The 22,684-nt window shown below is 48.2% G+C and overlaps 1 protein-coding gene across 1 annotated transcript in view; it reads left to right on the forward strand.

The window, feature by feature from the left end:
- Positions 1-22,684, forward strand: part of LOC119379541 (phosphatidylcholine:ceramide cholinephosphotransferase 2) — a 204,948-nt gene that overhangs the window by 33,402 nt on the left and 148,862 nt on the right. The gene's annotated exons all lie outside the window — the stretch shown is intronic.

The raw sequence follows: 22,684 nt of genomic DNA on the forward strand, positions 1-22,684 counted from the left end.
TCCGGGAATTCCGTCCACCTGGGGTTCTTTAAAGCGCACTGACATCGCATAGCACGCGGGCCACTATAGGATTCCTGCTCCATCGAAATGCGACCGCCGCGGCCGGTAACGAAGCCGCGACTGTTGGGTCAGTAGCTGAGTACCGTAAGCACTGAGCCACTGCGGCGGCGTATGCTGTAAAGCATTATCCACACATTCCGTCGTATATAGACGTGCCGACGCTTGTATATACTTATGTTTCAACACTGAGCGCACGTAGAGTCTGCACTGTCGGTTCTCATAATAAACGTCCGTCTCGATGTACGCGTGACACGGTTGACACAACGCTGCATCGTTATAATACGGCGGCGGTGTTCAGCGCATTCGCAACTGTCAGCGTGTATAGATAAAGGGAAAAAAAAGTATGCGCGATTGGTGATAGCCGCGGGCTATACAGTGCAGTATTTCTAACTCTCTACATTTACCGAACCAGTTTTTGTAATTGTGCGAGGCGTGATTAACTGCTTATTTGTTGAGAAATGTGCTGTTTCGTGGCCTGCAAAGGAGAAAGTTTTACACTTCCAGAGATTGAAGATGTCTAGTTTCCCGAACGGGCCCGCGGAAATCTTGAGTTCAGCGACTGCTGGTTGCTTTTTTTTTTTTTTTTCGAGACAAGGGGGCTGACAAGCGCGTGGTAGACACATCCCTGTTATCAAGACACAGGATATGCTTGGGCAGAAGAATTGCCGGCTGTGTGGACCCCGCCTGCAACACCACCACCACTTTTAACTCCCCATGAAGACAAAACAATGCGCCAATAGCCTCCGTGTCTTTAAGCGCTGCGTGCCTAATAATCGTATCCTCGTTTTGTCACGTAAGACCCCATCAGTTATTGTTATTAATAGCCGCCGCATGGGCGACTCCACCATGCCACTGGGCGCTGGTCGCTTTTTATAAGACCCTACAGCAACTTGGACTCATCCTGACACAATCGCCCGACGTTCTTGTTGACGGCTCGTATACGGGGGCGTCCGCACACAGCCTTTAATGATAATAATAAAGAAAATCGAATAACGGTGGGGGAGGTGGTTGCAGAGACGGGGATACGAGTGCGGAAGGAAGACAAACAGGGTCGCATCGCTGTGATGACGTTAAGTTGGATCCGCCGCCGAAACTGCAGCCTCACAATAGATCGTTTTCCAATATCGACCGCGGCGAAGCGTCCAAGCCCTTGCTCTTTCTTTTCCGCGTATAAAGCATCGCTCTCTTCTTCTTTTTTTTTTTTTTTCGTAATCACCATCAAGCTACACATCTGCAATATATTTCGCACTTCCCCCGCTCCCCGCGTGACAGATAAGCTTCACGTATTACAGCGGCCATTATTAGACATCACTGCAATCGAATCACAGGGGCTGGAGAGTTGAGATCCCCGCAGCGGCAGTGTATGGGGCATGTATAGAGCACCGCTATAATACGGGGGAGCCGGTGCCGAAGGAGACAGGCGCGCGACCAGTACACCGCCCGCTGTCCTTTGTCGCTCACTTAGGCTTTATTGAGGGAGGTGCAGCGGATCCCCTGCGCGCGACAAAAATGACCTTCGGCTCCGGGGTGCAGCCCGGCGGGCTGCGAGCAACGGCGTTGTCTGCTGCCACTACTATCGGCCCAACGGCGAGAGGAAATCTCCATCCCGGCGAGCTACAAAACACAGCCGCGCGTCAGTGTGTGGTATATAAGCGGATGCGTAAACAGGCCCGAACGGAACGTCCTGGCAACGGCACTTAGTCGGCGCGCTCAGCCATGAATCTGGAGATCCGACCTTGCCCCGCGCCCGCTACCTTCCTCGAGATACGACGCTCGAAGCCCCGCGGCTGCTGCCGACTTACTATTCGAAGGGTTTCGCCGTATACCGACAAAGGAAAGAAAGTAAGAAAAAAGGGTGCGAAACAAAGCCTTGGTCCGCGCCTGTGCATTTGCCCTTGAATGTACCGTATACCAGTTATTGCCGGTGGTTAGTCGGGACTGCCCCTTTCGGCTATACGATACTGACCGGCCGGGGCTATCAACGCTGAAGGCATCACCGTTGCCAATAATTTCCCCTGGCTTTTAATGTCGCCGTCAACGCAGGCTTATTTGATTCTCCACTTAGCACTGTGACATTCGTTCGCTGGAGAAAGAGAGAGAGAGAGAAAGAAGTGTTTCTTTAATCGTCATATACACTCCCCCCCCCCTTTTTTTTTTAAGATGGTCCAACTTTTGTAGCTGTTCGCGTATGTTCGCATTTGTCTCAGAATTGACGTTTTATGGTATTATTATTATTATTATTATTATTATTATTATTATTATTATTATTATTATTATTATTATTATTATTATTATTATTATTATTATTATTATTATTATATTATATAAGAGGGTCACGGGAAGGAAATGGGAAGAGTTGGTTAGCAGTTACTATGCAGAACGGTACAACGAACGCCGCAGTTGTTTCTGCGTAAGATCAAGGTAAATTTTCGTTCTCCTCTGCTTTGATTTGTTTTTCTTTCTTTGGTAGCAGTCATTACGAAAAGATGGCAATACTCACCTGAAGCATATACCGGAAGAAAACGAACTCTGCACATAAACTTTCTCCACTAAAGATGCAATGACATTCAAAGCTAAAAGATACATGGAAGGGATGGTAAGCATAGACACTTCATCAACAGAGCATATCAGTGCTATATAATTCTATATTGAGATTTAGAGCGAACCGCGTCTGTATGTGCACGAAACGAAGTTGTCCGTCATTAAGAAAAAAAAAAAATTTTTAATGTCAATTTTCCAATTCTAGAAAACTCAGTACAAAAACAGCAGGGGAAGTTTCAGCTGCGCTGCTTTAAATCAGAGATTGGTAGCTGCAGTAGCTAGGGCGAAGCTATAGTGAATATGTCAAAAGGAAGCGATATCTTCTATAGAACCTAAGCTATCCGCAGGTATAATGGTGTCTTTTAATTTTTCTTTATATAAGTCTGGGGCCGATGAGCAAAACACGTTAGAATACCGTGTTAAACACAACTGTTTTCGAACCTGTTAGCGCACGCACCCCACCTCATTTTCAGCGTACCGGTAATCGTTAAACGTTATTAGCTGGCGGCGCATAGTAACTTTGTAAGCTATACACCGCCACGTGTTGTCCCTATTGATCCTGAACCTCCAGTGTCTTGGACTGCCAGGAAATTTGTTTATAAAATGGGGGGAAAAATCGAGGAATTAAAAAACAACAGCATACCGTATATGTACCATAAAAAAAGGACAGAGATGAACTGCAGTAGTTTTCGAGGCTGGGCAGTTTTTTTTTTTTTAATTTCAAGGAATAAAATGTTGGAATGTGAAATTCGAAAACATTGTTCTTTATTTTACGGACGTAGTGCAGTGCGTAGTTGCTGGCACCGGTTGTCTTAAATCGCGCTACCTAAGCGTAAATTCACGGATAAAAACAATCGTTCTGTTAAAATTTGATGTAGCGCGAACCTACCCACGGACGCGAGAAGGCACATGAGGACACCACATAGCGCTGTGTGATGCCCTTATGTGGCATACACGCGATAAAAGTGGACGGGAGGATGACCGCCACCGTAGCTCAATTGGTAGAGCATCGGACGCGTTATACGAAGGTTGCAGGTTCGGTTCCTGCCGGGGGCAAGTTATCTTTTCGTGTACTTTAATTTGTTCTCATTTATATCAAAAATACTGCACATAACATCCGCTATACTTTCCTAGGCTTGATTGTCTGTTAGTTCTCATTAATGCTGTGTCTAACACAGAAAAACGAGCTTTTAAAGTTCCCCTGCGTTCGTTCATTCTTGTGTCCGTATGCTTCGCGCTGCATCCAAGTTCTTCAGATGATTCACCAACACGCCCACATTGCAACCCTCGTTCCGTTCAAGTCTGTATACTGTGTTTCGTAAGGCATATGGGCGCCGCCATCATGGGCTGTTAAACAAATGTTTTCTTATTTTTGTATCCCCTGACGCGAACTGATAAAGTCAGGAAACGCCGAATGCACCAACCCAACAGTTTTCATGTGTGTACGCCCACCGTGACACTGCTCGCTTAGTTGTTCGAGATAAAACACGGCAAGGTTAACAGCCCAGCATGGCGGCACCGAAACCCGTCCGTAAAATAGTCTATACTGTACCGCATACCGTTCCAGCTATCATATCTCGTCCGACATGCTGTGCATAGTTGGCTGGCGTTTCGCTGAGCCTGCGTGGAGCGCTTCGATCCCGTTTGTTCAGCGCAAAACTGTCGCTCTGTTTTTTTTTTTTGCGGGCATCGCGCGGCCCCTGTCGCGCCGTGCTGTGGCACTGTGACCTAAAACCGGTATGCGTCTAGAATAGTGGCGTGTGGACACGGTCCACGTCATCAGTATAATAATAATAATAATAATAATAATAATAATAATAATAATAATAATAATAATAATAATAATAATAATAATAATAATAATAATAATAATAATAATGTGTGGGGGCTCAGCTGGTTTCTTGACCGGCGGGGTGGTCCCATGCCAATAGGGGCTGCATGCAAAAAAACTCATGCACATCTTAATTAACCTTAAGTGATCAAAATAAATCCAGGGCCCTCCGTTGCTACTTCCCTCACAACCTGTTGGTTGGGATGTTAGGCATCATTCCAGCTGGGGTGGCTTAGCGGACACAGTATAGTGCTGTTGTGGGCACGAGGGTGCGGGTTCGATTCCGGGCCACGGTGCTTACATTTCGGTGTGGGCGAACTCCAAAAACAAAAAAAAGGAGGAAGAAGAAAGAGAGGGAAAGCTCTTACGTTGGAATTTTATTGAAGAAAAATTCCGGCCAATTTGATGCTCGACTTATTAGCTAATGGCTGCCAACCAACACTCGAGCGCTGTCGTAATTATACAGTGCCTATAACGGGTTTGCCAGCAAAGATTAGCCGAGCTTAAAGCAAACAGGCAGAAACTTCTACAACAATACAGTTATTACAACACCATGTACAATATACTGTGTTTGATCATCTGTCCACTTTCGCCGAAATTACCATGTTTTTGCATCGAGCATACAAACGACCTAGTGACACTTGAATTACCACGTTCAACAGCACATCACTCCGTAATTTTAAAGGTAACTTCAGTTATGATTCTACAAGACTGTCCCTCTACTGCAAGCACAAAACTCCAGCGCCCCTCACTGACTGTTAAGTTCGTGCCGCTTTGTAATTCTGTATAGAACCCTTCCAGTTGATAAAATCTAATTCATTTGAGGGGTTTGACGTGCCAATACCACGATATGATTATGAGGCACGCCGTAAGTGGACGTGTCCGGAAATTTGGACCATCTGGTGCTCTTTAGCGTGCACTAACGTCAGGTCACACAGTACATGAGCGTCTTGAATTTCGCCTCCATCGAAGTGTGACCGCCGCTGCCGGAATTGAACCCGCGACATTCGTGTGGGCAGCCAAGCAAGTTGATTAATCGACACTTAACAAGGGCCACCTGGCAGGTGATCCGACGCATGTTCAAAAAATACGGCACGTGGAGATGTATACAGTTGCCGTCTGTGTATGAGCAACATGCAAAGGATCCGGAATGACAAAACGCAAGCGGAATTGCCGCTCTTCTGGTGGCACTTACCACTTATTGATTATCGAACATCGTCTGGTGATGAGCTTGCGTGGTGAATGCATGAACCGCTTTATCTCTGAATAAACAGCACGCTCGGTCCCCCAGGCCAGTATATAACATACCAAGTTTGAAATTAAGAGGCGTGTTTTTCTGCTTAGCCCGATCATTTTGACGCCAACATATATACCGCCGCGCAAATTAATTAATTCATTCATTCTACCACCGTCGATTCGACCGCGTTTCGTATACGCTCCGATTCGTCTGGTCAATAAACAAATAATATTGCTCGGCGTATGTAGACATAGCGTGCGTCATGTTCGGTTGCGCGACCGTCGTGACATCTCACTTTTCCTACGCGGACCCCTTTCGGGTAAGGGCGGTATTTGAACAGAAACAAATATCGAGCTAAATAAAGAGGGAACCCGGTAACGCGGAGGGTGCCTCGCAATATGCGGGCACACAGTTTTGTACGACGACGTCGACGTTGTGTAAGCGCTCGCAGCTGCGTATGGACCCGAATGGACGAACGACGCTGCGTGGAGACGAGAAAAAGAACGCGTATATAGCGTGCGTGCATGTGTGCTCTTAATATCGACGCACCCGTTCTCGGGGCCGCTTCTCTTATTTTCCTCTCCGACGAGTTCGTGCCGAGCTATATAGCCGCGGCGAGGGTCTTTCTCTGCGAGTGCCCATATTGTGTGAAGTACTAAGAGACGAGGGAAAGGGGTCGTTATGCGGAGTCGCAGTGATTGCTTTGCAACATGCGACGTCGCACAAGAGGGAGAGATGCATGTGGAAACTCGACGGTGGACGTATAGTGTCGCGAGTATTGAGACACATCACGCAAATACCAGTGCAATATTCTTTTCCGTTATCCGTTATATGTGATTAGCAGATATATATATATATATATATATATATATATATATATATATATATATATATATATATATATATATATATATATATATATATATTAAGAGAGAGAGAGAGAGCGCTGGTCGCGTGCCCGAGCCTCTTGTAAAAGGGAGCGCTGTATCAGGACATGCAGCGTAGATGTCAGTAGATTTCTGCCGTATACGAACGGGCAAGTGAACGTGTACGGCGGTGCTGCAACGACCGCGAGAGCCATGGCGCAAAGAAAAAGTGCCGAACGCCAACGCTGCTCGTCCCCGGCGTGGCGTGTCAGCACGTTGCAAGTGCCTCGATGTTTTGCTTTCCCGTCAGTCGCGAGATAATGATACCGTTTGCTGTAGAGAGTCTGTCGTATACAGATAATGGTAACACGACGCCTGGCGTTATGCGCTATACAGATATAACGTGTTACCATAGCGTTACCGCTGGAGCTGTAAACCGGCCTTGCCGGGTGACACTGTATACATAGCGCATGCGCGACGCAGGTCAGCTGCGTGGCTCGTCAAGCTGGCTTCTCGTATATAGGCGCTTCAAGGTGACGGTGTGTAAGCGGTAACGCTGTGCCAAGTTGCTCTGTGACCTTGCAGCAAATGAAGGCCGCGGCTACTGATATTGACATGTATACGCGTTGCCGGCACTCTTTAGGAGAGCAGAATGGTGACCTTTGCGATTCTTCTGCGAACCGCGTCGAACATACAGATGAGTACGTACAGTATATTAAGCGTGATCTGAAGAGGAAAGGCTGGAGGCTTCTCAATGCTTCCAGATAACGTAACAACGCCACGAACCACGCCGTGACTGGTCAGTCATTATCGTTTTTTGTGTCTACCACCTCGTTTCAGCTTTAAAGCCAAGTTTTCTAGACGAACTGTTCCTGGGTTTGCAGTTTGTGCGCAGAAGTGCATTCAGAGAGCGAATCGGCTTGGCATACGTGTAGCCCCGTCTGCATTGTATGCCCTTACAAATATATCGTTGGCTGTTTCTAAGTGTTCTTTGCTAATATTTCCAGCATCAGGAAGTTGCATTTGAAGAGCACACTGCAGCTTGTGTGTGTGTGTGTGTGTGTGTGTGTGTGTGTGTGTGTGTGTGTGTGTGTGTGTGTGTGTGTGTGTGTGTGTGTGTGTGTGTGTGTGTGTGTGTGTGTGTGTGTGTGTGTGTGTGTGTGTGTGTGTGTGTGTGTGTGTGTGTGTGTGTGTGTGTGTGTGTGTGTGTGTGTGTGTGTGTGTGTGTGTGTGTGTGTGTGTGTGTGTGTGTGTGTGTGTGTGTGAATGCGGGGCCCTGTTTTCTACAGTTACACAATCAAACAAGCGATCCGTGAATATTCTCAGGGCTTGAGATATACGCCTTGAAGTGGCCCAGCTTTTCTTTTCTTTTTCTTTCTTTCTTCTTTCTTCCTGTTCCATTAGAACGAAGGTTTTGGCGCCCAGTCCAGTTCTTCCACACTGTTTGGCGCGTGTACTTTGGCGGTATCTTGCCTAGTGTTATACAATGCGGATCTCAGAAGCAGTGCAGTGCGCAATCGCGTGGATCACGTTTGTGGCATGGTGCAGTTCCCACGTCTAGAGCTTATTTGGGGCCTTGAAGTCTGGTAGTCGCTGCGCTGCAAACGTGTTGCAGATGAACAATTTCGTAGCATTTAACCGTTTCACGAAAGCGTCATTTCACGTTGTTTGTAAAATGTGTGTTTGGTCTGCTTATGGTCTCCTTAATTATTTTCTTTTTTTGTTAAAATCTAAGGACGTTACAGGACGTAAGCCAATCAGGGCATGAAAGACGGGGACAAAAGACATTGTTTGTTTGCCCGCTGCACCTCTTACACAAAGGACGACAAAGTAAAACGGGACGTGCATGTGCGCGTCCCATACAGCACAGCAAAACATAACAATGACATAGCGAACCGACTAGCCCCACTCGAAGCCTTACTGGGACAAAAGATGTTGATGTATACGGGACCTTCTTTTGTTACCGTCCTTTACGAGCTGGTTACCTTACGTCGTGTATCCTTAGCAGCCCGTCCAATCTGTCGCACTCGTCAGTCTAAGGACGTTCTTCAATACTGCCATAGTGAGGACAACTGAAATTCGAAGTGGCAGTGGGTCTTCATGCTCGTACACATGTCGTTCGAAAGTCTAGAGCCTGCAGTTTCGCGTCAACCTTAATTTCCTCTTTTGCTTCTAAGGCTAAAGGCTTAGGTGCCTCATTAAACGCGAAAAGTGACCGTCGGCGTCAACACGAGGGATGCCAAAAATCATCGTGACCTGAAGAAGTCACCCTATCACATCATCATGACGTCACGTGTTGCAAGAAATTGTGACGTCATCATATGACATCGTCGCTATAGGTTAAAGGTGGGCCAATATCTGAGGCACTGCAAAACAACGTTGGGTGCAGAAAGCTTTAGGAAGGGGGAGGGAGGGGGGTGGAGGGGTCAGTGCAATCGACTGAGAATAAAAAGAAGCGTCGCCTTAGGCAATGTCATAAGGGACGTGTGACTTTTTTTGTTTTGCCAAGGCCCAACTTGAAATATGCGTTTCACTCCAACATTCGTCCGCTACAGTCACCAAGGTTAAAGTATCAAGTGAATCGACAGGAAAAAAAAAAAGCGTGGAGTTCATGATGCACTCTTTTCTTTTTTCTCTCGAGGTTGTGCGTTGCGAGGGGGAACACTGTCAATCAGTCACTGCGGCCCAGAAAGAGGAGCAGTAGATGGAATGACGACATTATTAAGTGCTTAGACCGGCTGGCTACCCTGCGCTGGGGAAGGGCGGTAAAGGGAATGAAAGATATGATAGAAGGAGGCACTGTATACCAACCTTCGTGATGATACGTAGGCCTTCTCCACGCGCGAAAAAAAAAAAAAAATATGACCACGAAAATTTATCCAGAGTATGTCATTCTTACGTCCTATATATATATCCTGCTATAGAGACCAACTTGGCCTCTACCCTTTAATGCAGTTATAACCCCACGAGCTCCGTGCCTTGATGCAAAGCCGGCCGCTGGTGCAACGAGCGGAGCCTTTGCCTCTTTTCTTTCACGTCTGCGCTTGGCGCGTGTTTCGCCGCAAGGCTGCACGTCGCCGAGCTGCTGCTGCTGCTGCTGGACGGTCTCTAGGCCTGTCGCGGCAGACGTCATTACGGGCGGCACTGTCGACGGTTGCCCGCTAATTAAATCACCTTCTCGTTAACGTCGCTTTGTTCTGGCGGGCCATCTATCCGCCTCAGGCGTGGTGCATGCGACTGACGGCTGCCACTAACGTCGGGCGAGAGTCGGCCCCTACCGTCGCCGTAGCTTTTTATTTAGTTTTCTTTTTGTATTTTCGTGAGCGCTGACACGCCACCGGTAGCGAGTATAATTGTCGCCTATAGTTACGGTTCGGCACGGGGACCCCCCTATCTGTTCCCGCAAAAAGAACGTTAGGTTGCGAACAGAAGGGGTTAGACCTTGGGTTTGATAGCGCCTGAATGCGAACCACTTGCTACGTATCCGTTGTTAAAACAGCGCAAACTAAAAACACGGACAGGTAGACACTCCGAGTCCTGTGTCCATTGTCCGTGTTTTATTTTGCACTGTTTTAACTTGGCTTTGACCTTTCCTCTGACTTTCATCAGGTGCAGTGCTTGTGTTCTTACTTCCTTTTTTTCTGTGGGGGGGATTATATAATAGATTCGGTTAGGCGAACGGACGAGGCAAACACCTACGCCTCGTATTCAAGAGGGGAAAAAAAAGTACGAGGGTTGTTCAAAAAGTAAGGGCTGTTTGGTCTCAAAAAGAAATAAATATGCTTTAGTAAAAGCTTTTATTGGCTGGTTTAGTTTGGCACAAGGCTACTTCACTTTTCTACATAATCACCGCTAAATTCTAAGCACTTTTCGTACCGCTGCACAAGTTTCTTTAGTCCCTCTGCAGAAAAGTTCACCGCCTTGGAATTCTTTGCTGTTTGAGTTAGTCGGTAGGCATTTTTAGTACCCATAGTGCACACAATGTGATATCTGGCCTTTTCAGTTACAATCGTGCAAACTGTAGTGCGGCTGACAAGAGGAAATTCATCCGAGTAGTCGATCTGTCGAATAACTGTCAGTAGTAGTTGAACAGTTTCATTGGTCTGGATTCTGGCCCTTCCACTCCGCTCTTAGTCGTGCACATTTGTGCGGCCGTTTGTGAAGTCTCGACACGATTTCATTACCTTTGCTTGACTCATCACTTCATGTCCATAAACTACGCACAATTCCGCATAAATTTGAGAAGCTGATGATCTTTTTGCTAGCAAAAATCGAATTACAGCTCGTACTTTCGCAACAGGCGCGAGCAACGATTTTCGCAGACATTGTCGTTTGCATTCCCCGACAAGCAGATGACTACTGAGTCAGCACAGTAACTTCAGTTCCTTCGCGAATAATTAGCAGATGGCGCTGGGCAATTAAATCTTCATTCTGACGAGTAAATATGTAAATATTAGCAAACGGCCCTTACTTTTTGAATAGCCCTCGTACTTACTTACACAAGGACTTCGTAAGGAGCTGATGCCATCGTGATGACGGGCATATTGTTAGCGGAGGTGGCTCACCACTTGAAGACAGCACTTACAAACGATAAGCTTTGTGAATTTTGTCATCCTACATGGTTTCTGTAAGCTAGTTTGTTGCCACTTGCATTTGGAGTATGCTATATAAGCCTTGGCATATATGTATGCGGAGAATATATCCGGCGAAGAGGCGACGACCCATTGCAAACTGCAGTGAAGAGGCAAATAAACCTTGGCCTTTAAGACGAGCATTTCGCACAGAAAAGATTCCTATGGGCTATAGGTTTGCCGTCGCGATGCGGAGGAGAAAAACTACATAGTTTCAGCGTGACCTACATACGCGACATTTTCTTTAGCGGCGCGCTATGCTGAGTACACTGCGATCCATGTTTCATAGCTTTACGCGGGATACGCCACCTCTGCAGCCTCCTTTATTATAGAAGGGCATATGAGCGAGTTCGTGGCTGCCTGGGCGTGTTCTTCATTTTCCTCCTCTTTTTTTTTTATTATGATGAGGCCAGTGCTACCCGTTGGGCAAGCCGTTGCGTAAGTTACCGGCAGTCAATTTTTATACCAGTGAATTTACCATGTGTATGCGTACGTATACAACGACGTAAACGTACAGCCTGTCGATTCACTACATACATACATACATACATACATACATACATACATACATACATACATACATACATACATACATACATACATACATACATACATACATACATACATACATACATACATACATACATACATACATACGCACGCCAGCCTTATAGTTACGTTCATTGCCGTATAAGCGTTCTTAGCGTGCTTTGTTGCGAAGTGTGTACCACTGTCCATACAATTATGAACCCCGTAAGACTCTCCGTATAACGTCTGCATAAAAGTGGCTCCGTCTGCAGGAAGAGGGGAGGGGGGGGGGGGCAGTTCACTTTGCGCACTTTGCGATCGTTTTTTTTCTCCAACGTGGAACTGCAGTCCGCATGTCGCAGGGAGTGACATGCCTGACGTTTTCAGGCGAAGAAAAAAACAAAGAAAAAAAGGGGGGGGGGAGGGGGACACAATAGAAGTGGGGATAAAAATAATTTCCTTGACGAAAAAAAAAAATAAAGAAACAGGACACCACGGTACCGCTATAATAGAAGACAGATGGGGTTTGTTGGGTTAAGCCTGGGAGCTTCAGGAGTCACGATTCGCCAGTCGCGCCCATATTTCAGCGCACCTCGAGGGAAATTCCTATAAACATCGTGCGACCGGGGTGCAGTGTGCTCGCGGTGCGTAAATAAATGACGTCGCAACACGAGATGCGGGCGCGTATAAAAAAAAAAAAAATGTCGAGCAGCGTATAACGATCGACGCTTGCTTTTTCGCATCTCCGCTCTTATAACGGGGTCCCCTCCATCTATTTTAATCGCCTGGCGCACCTGCCAAGAGTGGGAAGCATTAAGCTGGGGCTGCCGTCGCGAGAAAAAAGAAAAAAAAATGCCGTCTAGCAGGGAATGAAACGGGAATCTCTGTGGAGTAAATAAGAGTTTAGTCAGATGAATTGTGTGGAAGGTAGGGCGTGCGCATTGGATGCATGTTGCATTTCGAGGCACGCTGTAGCACGACCTACTCGTGTGTGTTTGACGATCCCGTGTATACTGTGAGCAATCACGTTTAGGTGTTCCGTGTAAAAAAAGCGTTTAGGTGTTCCGTGTGAATTGCGCTCGTTGCCTCATGTCCTGTACTTTTTCGTTTGTGTCTGTGTTCACTAAACGCACTTTTGAAGTCGAAGGTGCATCGGCAATGGTATAGGTCTGATGATGACGCCTACACAATGCTAGCCCACGCTTTCATGCAAAGCCGCCGCGCTAGCCTATAGACGTCAGACTCTGCGCAGGCGGCGCTGCGAAAAAAAAAAAAAATGCCACCAGCACCCTCACCGCAGCCCTGAAGCTAACTGGGTAGTGCAAAGAGAGCCATCCGCAAGCCAATGTGCATAGGCCACAGTAGACCCCTCCCCCTCCCCTCTTTGTTTGTGTCGAGGCGTGGTTCCCTGAAAATCAAGGACTAGGCAATTTTCTTCCGACAATCCACGCTTCAGAAAAGTAGGAAGCTCACCAAAGCGAACAGCGGAACAATGCTGAAGAAGATTCAGTTATTTGGACGCGCTGCAACTCGCAAGTACAAGCGAGCATCCCACTACATTGACTTCGAGGCAAGCCCTCCGATGTCCGTTCTCTAGCGTCTAAATGCGTTAAATTTGGGTATATACTTAATGACAACGCGATGAAGTACATGCGCTATCAATTTAATTGGCTGTTATCTTACTATCAGTGGTACTAAGTTCTATTTGGCAGGGATTATGCTCCTGGCGATTTTTGCCTTTTCAGTTACATTCTCCCTTCAACTCTCGCTTCCTGTGCGTTTGACTGTTTTATTACGCATCTCCCAAAGTTCTGTTGACGCTTGTCTTCCGTTTGTATATACTGCAAAAGGGGATACGGGCGTGTCCACTTTCGCGGGGTACAACCGAAGTCACAACAAACCTGAAGGTGGTGACGAGCAAAATTTTGCGATTTACTTGATGACGCACGTGTTAGCATTTGCTTGTTAAAACCGAAACGTGCGCGATGCTGTGTGGTGACGACTTCAGATTATGGGAGGTCGCGGTGTGCGTGATGTTTATCGCGCGTCTTGAGTCTGCCTCTAGCTGTTTACTCCGCGTTACACGGCGCGCACCGCGGTCAGAATATCTGCTGAGCTTCATAGTCAAGATTTCCACGGTTCTCCGTCAGGGCTACGCAAAACAATAGCAGCAGAGCCACATTATCGCACTTTCTCGTGCGACTAGCTGTGGAGAATGTGAGTAATTCGCATACCCAACACGTTCAACGGCCCGTATACAGCGCTCTCACCTTTCTGCTTCATATGCGACAGCTATGGAAATCGGTAAAACTGAACGTTTTTATTCAGTTCTTTACGTCCGTGGCAATTCACAACGCAACAATAGCGTCGACTGCGGCGTTTCTTCGTAGCGCGCAGAGCTGTCGCGTTTGCTTTTGTTGTCGCCATCGTTCTGGCCAGTGATCCAACAAGCACTTCCTGACGGTTCGGTGGCGCGTCCGTCTAGCGGAGAGAAAGTCATAGCTCTCTTTTTGAGTTTTAAATGCGCAACATGCACGTAATGTTATGTTAAATCGCTGTTTCGCACTCGCTAGTTGCACCTGGTTCCACAGCAAACTTTGCAAGAGAGTCGGTCTTTGAACTACTAAATTCCTTCCTTCTCGCTCCTACAGGTGGCTCTACGCGTTTTGCGAAACTCCAGTCTGACGTCTATAGTGTTTACAGTGTTAGGCTGCTGAGCCAAAAGACGCGGGTCCGATCCTAACCGCCGCGGCCGCACTTCGATGGAGGCAAAATGCTACAGGCCTGGGTACTGTGCGATGTCAGTGAGCGTTAAAGAACCCCAGATGGTCCAAATTGAACTGGAGTCCTCCACTGCGCTTGCCTCATAATCAAAGGATGGTTTTGGCAGCACGTAAACCCCCAGCAATTTACTAACTCATTCAGCCATCGCATTGGCATGGCAAACAACTTCATTGAGCGACCGCCTGTGAAACTCAGCACTGCGTGTGTGATGTGAAATGTGTCTATCCTCCTCTCTCTCTCTCTCTTTTACTCCCTTATTCCCCCTCCCCATGTGTAGGGTAGCAAACTGGACGCATAGTCTAGTTAACCTCCCTGCCTTTCCTACATTCCTTTTCTCTCTCTCTCTCTCTTTTTATTATATCTGAGCACTTCTTTTTTCACTCTTGGGCACCGTTTTTACCGAAGAGCGAATCACCTTCTCCGGCAAAGATTTGTATCCCTTTTTGGTGGACAGTGTCTCAAGGCCGGTCAGCTTCTTATATGTCTATTTCGGGGAACGTGTATGTACCCGTGTCTTGCACCGAACCCCGAACACCGCGCTGGCGCAGCCGAGATGAGAACCTCGCGTGTTTACGCAGACCGTTTTGTTTGTGCGATGGCGTGTAGAACGCTCGATCCGGACGCTTCTGCCGCGATCCGGCTTTCACTGTATCGGCGTAACAGCCGCCTATACGCCTGCGCCCCCTAGCTGTACGCCTATCTGTCGCCGCCCTCTCTGGAAGCTTGACACCACCGCCTGCGCCATCTCTCTTCTGATTACTGGAGCGCTGGGAGCTGTTCCAGGGACCACTGGAATGAGACGGTAACGTTGAGACGCAGGTGATAACTGCTCTTCGATTTAGACGCCTTCGCGATACACCCGCTCGCAGGGCACTCTGTCGCGACTGACCTTCTCAAAGACCCCTCTCAAGGCGACCGCGAAGGCCGGGTAAAAAAAAAAAAAAAACTTGCGAATGAATGGACGGACATTTGTTTGTTAGTTTGCTCGTCTTGCTACTGCTATCTGCAAGCCAGTGAACGCTTCACGGAAGATAAAAGAGAGAGAGAGAGAGATCGCGAGGCCACAAATCTCTCCCTCGCCCTTCCCCCCGGCCTTCTTTTTCCGGGCTATTTCCGAACGACCTAAACTGGCTTGCTAATACTGTCAACATTTTAAAATATATAATTAAGAGCTTCGTATACTGCAGTCTCCTGGGGACGTGCACTGTACTGCATTTTTTTTTTCTTCTCTCTTCTGGGCGCGTTTAACTGCTGAGTCTATATGACCGCAAGCTCGAAAGTTTGGATTTGTTATCATTTGTCTGGATTGGTCAAAGTAATTACATATTAAAGGGTTATTATTTGAGGCTCCCCCTCACTAGCGACTAAACGGAATTTCATTTTTCGTTTTTCAGGCAACGCATGACATGGATGTTCGCTTTCTACCTTTGTCGGTTATGTGGCTGGACTCTTTGATGTTTTTTTTTTTTTTTGTTTCTCCTGTTGTGCTACAGCGCGTTTTTTACGCGTTCGTTTATTTCCCTGTGTTTAGCGTATGAGGAACCATTTGTACTCCGTCCTTCGTGCAAGCTTCCTGCCTCGCCTGTGCGATAAACGCTCGTTTGGTCGAAAGTTGGATTGCGCCTTACGAACGTCTGGTCTGTGTTCTCGAGCGCAATTTGAGACCGGGAACCGAACGAAATGCAGCTCTTTCCAACGATTGAGGGAAAAAGAAAAAAAGATTGCTGCCGGTTACGTCAGTCTCAGTTCGCACATTCAGACATCGTCAATAGTTATACAATTGTGCAGAGAATGCGACGAGGAAGTGACATTAAATGGAATGAATAATAGTTGAAGAGCGCTGGTTCTGATGAATGGTTTCTCGAAGAGTGCCGAGCCACCGGTGATGGAGTAAAGGTAGAGCATGTGAGAAGGTTAATTGTATCTTGCACAGTATAGGCTACCCTATCGGAGGAGGAGGGTGAGTGACAAGATAAAGAAAGGGGTGGCACAGGAGTTGATTCAGTGTTATAACCAGCTATACCGCATAAACTAACACCAAAAAGCCATTGCGAATAGGCGCAGTTGCCGTGTGCTGCCTCTATTGTGTCTTCGAAGACGCTGCATCATTCGCACTCATTCCGAGCCCACCTGTTCGCAGCCTAATACAGGCCCACGTATCGACGGCGATGAAAGGCTCTATTTATAGAGGTGCGCACGCGCAAGGATCCAGGCGTTACGTGCATTGTGAGGAATGCATCGTAATATTGCTGCGGCTTCCTTGTGCAAGTTAGCCCATGGCGGAATGGCGATGAAATGGAGCGCAGATGGACAGATAATACAGCCACAGCGAAGGCCGTTCCGGTCTTTGTCAGTTCGAAGAACGAGCGAGGGGGAACAATGAGCAGGCGTGTGACTTGCTTGCGGCATGGCTGGTGGGGTGCAAAATGCGTGCTGCTGGCACAGTGTAAAGGGCGCTTGATTGAGGGCGCTGTAAAAGTACTGACATTGTGGCTATCACTCGCCCATCTATGCTCCCAACAACATGTAACTGATCGCCTCGGAATCAGCTAATCGAGCGTAAATCGTGCGCAATATATGTAAACTCACGCCTTACGTAATACCTCCTGCGGGAGGTCATTATGGTCATTATAAACGGAACTGAACTGAAATTGGGCCCGAGTGTGGCCAATCTACGCAAGGAATGTAACACACTGCAGTTCAATCGCTTACTGTGATTTCCGTAAGTCCCCGTAGCAGCTGAAAACAAGAAAGAAAAAGACACCAGTAAATGAATTGGCGGGGGCTGGGTGGTTTAGGAGGAAACGCTGCTGGGATATCGCGTGCCGCCACGAAGACCTGCCTGAACGCTGTTGATTATGAAGTCAGGTGTGCACATACACCTTGGCCGAGTGCGCGCGAGCTCCCCCACTTCCCAGCTTTTTTTCCGCGCTTGTCTCCGTGGGCACGGGATAGCGAACCCTTCTTTTCTTTCTCCGTTATGTACTGCGCAGTTTTTCGTCTCTCGTGCAGTTGCGCCATTTCCAAACGTATGACGCGTGTAACACCGACGTTTGTGACGATGACGATGGGCCGAATTCGCGGCCACTTTCCTCTCTGTGCTATCGGCCGGCCTGCCTTGACCAATCTTATGTCCAGCATCAAGATTGCTTGGTATTTGTTCTTACTGAGCCAGAGTTGACTCTGAATATGCACGGTAAGTGGTCGTTCTCAATATGCACGGTAAGTGGTCGTTCTCAGTGTGGGCCAAGGTGGGTCTTACTCGAACCCATCACAGCAGTCTTCGCAGCTGCGCGGTCACGGCCAGGCTGTTAGAGTGAAATTCACTGCCCTCGATTAATAATGTGATAGGGGCTTTGTTTTTAGAACAGGTATTCTCCTAGTGTGCGGCTGCGTTATAATAACTCACTGCAGGCCATAACGAAATAAGGTTCTCATTTTCAAATAAAGAAAGAAAGGAAGAAAATTACTACGCTCAAATTGTTCGTAGATGCAGATTCCGACCAATCTTGGCATCCGACATATTAACGAAGGCGGCGCTGACCATTGATGAAATGACAATAAAGCTCTGTGAATGAGGCCCCAGGTACGAAACTATAAAGTCTGCACCTAAACGCAATTCGCATATTGTACCGCTGTCCGTCAGAATAACCAGTCGTCGCTTCGTTCGTGACGCGTCTTTCTGTCCCGTTCCGTTCAGCGCCTCGTGTGAGTGCTTGCGCAAATTAGTGTTTTCAGAGTCAGTTCTCGCGCCGCGTTACACGCCAGCCGGCGTTTTCGTTGAAGCGCACCACAAGGTGCGTGCTTATTATCTACCGGAAGGTGTAATTGTGTTTGGTTCAAAGCATATGTATGGCCCTCCTTGCCTGTGCTGTGCAACGCGAAACTCGTGAGTACATCTGTGCGTGCTCTCTCTTCGCCGACGGCGGCAGATTAAGTCCGAGGTGCTGGGCCCCGGGCCCTCAATTCGCTCGATGGTCTCTCTCTCTCTCTTTTTTTTTTTTCTTTGTCAGCGAAAGTTATACTCTGATGGCTTGGTCGTATGTTGGCGAGCGTCGTTGTAATGGCACATACCGTCCTGCCGTCATAGCAACGGTAAGCGTCGTTATAAACAGATTATACATATCGATGAATAAAGGGAGGTACCGCAGCCGGTTTCTAACGTGAGCCTATTAGATGCGGTAAGAAGCGCCGACTGCGCCGTCTCGACTTCGGCAGACTGCGCGCGCCTAATAGGATCTATATGGCTCGCTGCGGATCCTTAGTTGTCGTCGAGGGTAGTAGGGAAGGGCTGACATAAATAACTGCTTGTAGACGCAACCGCTCAAGTGACGTGGGAAATCTGATATTCACAACTGCGACAACTTTGGTGTTATAGAAACTGTTGAGCATATTCTGTTAGAATCCCCCGCCTGCATAGAGAGAAATAAAAGAACGTTTATAACGTCCGAAGGTTGAGCTGGTCGGTAGGGGTTCATCGTGAGAGAAGCTAAGGACACTCCTCGCCTTGCAAGAGAAGGGAACCAGGCAACACAAACGATGTCGTCTTGTGTTCTTGTCTACACGACGCCTTACACTCTGTCGTGATAAAAGAACGCGTTACGAAAGCCAAATCGGACAAAGTGAGGCAACGCTGTCGCTGAGAAGGCATACAACCCCCACCTGTCGCTCGGTAGTGTATGGGTACTAATCTCTGAAGGTGGCCTATTTATTCATCCCTGTTCTATCGTTCACTCCCCCCCCCCCCCTTCTCACCACACTATGCAATGCTCCCTTATATGAATTGCAGAAACGAACGTCTATAACCCCGAACCACTGTCTATCTGGTTGGCTGTAGGCGTGTAATGGACAGGCACACGCTTTCCGCCCTTATAGCACCTTCTTCCCTCTCCTGTCTTTTTCACCCCTTCATCCCCTTGTCCTAGAGTAGGGTAGCAAATCGGACGCGCGTGAGGTTTACCTCCCTGCCGTTCCTTCCTTTCATCCTCCTCCTTCTCTGATTGGCGACACTACTCTGAGAGAATGGCAACAGAGAGAGAGAGGCAAACGAAAACAGTGCATGTGCATATAGATACACATCTTGCTTGCACGCTCTTCATGCACTCTGAACAAACGCGTCGCCCATATATTTTTCATAGCACGGGTGGTTGCGTGCTTCATGTTAAAGACTTCAAAAATTGCGCACGACGGGAAACGCAATGGACGGCTGTGGATTCCCTGTTACTATAGGAGTATGGAGCATAAAGTCAACGACGCGGTGTCTCGGTGCACTTCGCATCAGATAGTCGGCAAACCACTTCCGTCATGCTTACGTACTACGTGAAAGATACTTGTACACTCATTGCGCTGGTTTGCATGTACGGTCTGAAATGCACTGAATATTCGCGCATACGCACGCACCCCCGCGGGCTGCGTAGGCTTGCCGCGGCGCCAGCCACGATAAGCTGGCTGGAGTTAGCGGCCAACGAAGCATGGCTCACACACGCGAGCCCCTTTCATTCGGAAGCCGCGCCGTAGTATCCCGCGCCTGGTATATACGCGCGTCCCCTTGCAGCTCTCGACATAACATTGACTAGTATTAGGCGTCACCAGGGCACCATCCTCCTCTTCACGCTTTGTCGCGTTCACTGCGTGGGATGCGTGCGTGGCTTCGGCATGAACGTTCCGCAGCCTCGCACCGGACGACCGGCGCCTGCAAGCATCAAGCGACGTACGCATCTTTTTTTGTACGCGTCGTCGCTCGGGCTGTGACGCAGTGAGTGGGCGCCCCCGGAACAAAGCGCGTGCCGAGTGCGGCTCGTTGCGCCCGTACACCGTACTGTTGATGACAGGGTCCCTATACAAAAGCGTGCGCCTCCATTGTTAACGCGCAATGTTGGCCCATCATTGGGGTAAAACCGCGGCGTTTAGCGCCTGCTTTAGCCGAAGCTCGTACTGTATGCGTGCCCGCTGTGACTAGGAAGCCGGCGAAATAATGTAGTTGTAACATTGGCGTCAGTCGCACTGCCAGCTAGGTCGCTGACCTGTTTGAGAGCATCGACGGTACACCGTGACAGAGTATTCATTGTGTGACACCTTCTTTGGTAGATTAACTGACGATATGTTTGCGTTCTGTCTGTGGACAGCGTCTACGCGTGTACCGTGGAAGAGGATCACGTGTTTGTCAACACGTGGTTGGTCTCGTGAAATCTGTCTACAAGAAATGTTTACGAGGAATTTTCATACAAAGAAAAAAGTTTACGAGGAATGTTACGAACCGCTGCACCTCCCGTTCGATCCATTTACTCGCTGGCGCTGCATAGACTGCGCCGTGTGCCGTTCACTATAAGGCAGAGAACACATTGACTCACGGTTCTCCATATGAGAGACTCAGTGGAAAATTCTGGTAAAATTCCAGTATCGTGCCACAAAGCGCACAGGTTCCCCGGAGATTTGAACGTATGGTAACACCGCCTGTATATAATAGCCTCATGGGCCGCATTGTAAAATATTAAAGTGTCCTGGGAACATATGTGCTTTGTACCATGCTACTGGAAATTTACGAGAATGTTCTAGCGGAACTTGTTTGCGGGAAGTGGTTTTTTTCTTCTCGCCTCTTTCATTTTCAGTTACGGCGAGGAAATGAGACCGCCGCTGAGATGCCGCCACGTGCACGTGTTCCCTAGGGTGCCCCAAAGCGTGCGCACCGAGGTACCTTAGTGCTTCCAAATCGGATTAGCTAGTATTCGGAGATTTAAAAAAATAGCATGCCGCTATGACGCCGCCGAACTACAATTCTGACCGAATTGACAACGCTTTTCGTTTGTAAACTCTCTTTGCTATTCGCTGCAGTGACGCAGCTCGAATTCACTCTTATACAGATTATACTATATAGCCTACAAAGAATATAATTTTTAAAACCGCGCATAAACGGAACACAGAAAGAAACACACTAGAGAAGTGTATTGTAGTGTGGGTATGACCACCATTTTGAACTACAACGAGCGTTTTATAAAAAAGGGTGTTTGGTGGGGGAGGGGGAGGGAGGGAAGTGCTCTGATGCCCACATATCAAGTCTTCATTTTCACGTGTACAGACGGAATCACGCTTGTCTAGAGCGGCGGAGCGCGTGGCTGTGGACGCTGTTGTTGTCCGCAGCTGCTACTTCACGTTAGCTGCAAGCTTCCGTTCATGCTTGAATCATAGCACAAGGACCTAGCATGCAGTATGCACAAGGACCTAGCATGTTAATTATCATTACTGGCGTCGGTCTTTGCAAATTTCTGCACAAAACCGCAGCTGAAGCGGCCGGCTGGCCGCTCTAAACAAGTGTAGTTCCGTCTGTACTAGGTTATATGAAACGTACTACGTAAGCTTGGACGGCCATTCCGTCCGATTGTTTCTAGATACAGACTCTCACAATTTGTCTGTTCGGATGCCGCGCTGTTGCTGCTCCTTATTCGTGCCGCGCTAATTAGCCCACGCTTGCGTATGGAAGATGGTCGTCGTCTTCCAAGACGTTGCAAGCGGTCTCATCGAGCCGCAGGTTAACCATTCTTTTTATTTAAATCGACGCTGCAGCCAGCTGTCGGCTCGCACCCGGTTCCTTGGGATAATGCTCGCAGACCGCACGCCCACGCGACTGCACTGAATGCATTGCCCAGCAATCATCTTCCACTGATGGTCGCCGTCTCATGCGGCCTGGTGTTGGCGGCACCCCTCGGCGAAGGCCGAGCTACGCTAAAGGGAGAGAGAGAGGGGTCGGCGCGTTTACATACATTCACGGGGCGCGCGCCTCTTGCAGCCGGTTGAGGGCGGCAGCGAGCAGCTGCGCTGAATGGCGCGGGCTGCCGCTATTATGCGACGACCCAGAACACACCGGCGCCGTGGTGCATGCATGCAGCGTGCATTCGCGCCAGAGCGCGGCAAAATTAAGCGACACTTACTATAACGTCACGGTGGCAGCGCGTTACAGTCGCGTCCTCGATGGTGTTCACCACCCTTCCCCGCGCGCTATTTAGGCCGGTGTGGAAAAGTATGAAACATTTCAACGTGAGTGCAATTCAGAGACCACCTGAAGTATGTATTCTAGCTTCGTTCCTGGAGAACGCAAGAGAGAGAGAGAGAGAAAGCTAGTTTGGCGCAGAGAAAGACTGAAAGGGGACGTGTTCCGGTGCCATGTGGTTATAACATGCATCGCTGTACGGAAATGCTCTCAGGCGGCGTT

The sequence above is a fragment of the Rhipicephalus sanguineus genome, chromosome 1, assembly GCF_013339695.2.
Source record: "Rhipicephalus sanguineus isolate Rsan-2018 chromosome 1, BIME_Rsan_1.4, whole genome shotgun sequence".
Lineage (NCBI taxonomy): Eukaryota > Metazoa > Arthropoda > Arachnida > Ixodida > Ixodidae > Rhipicephalus > Rhipicephalus sanguineus.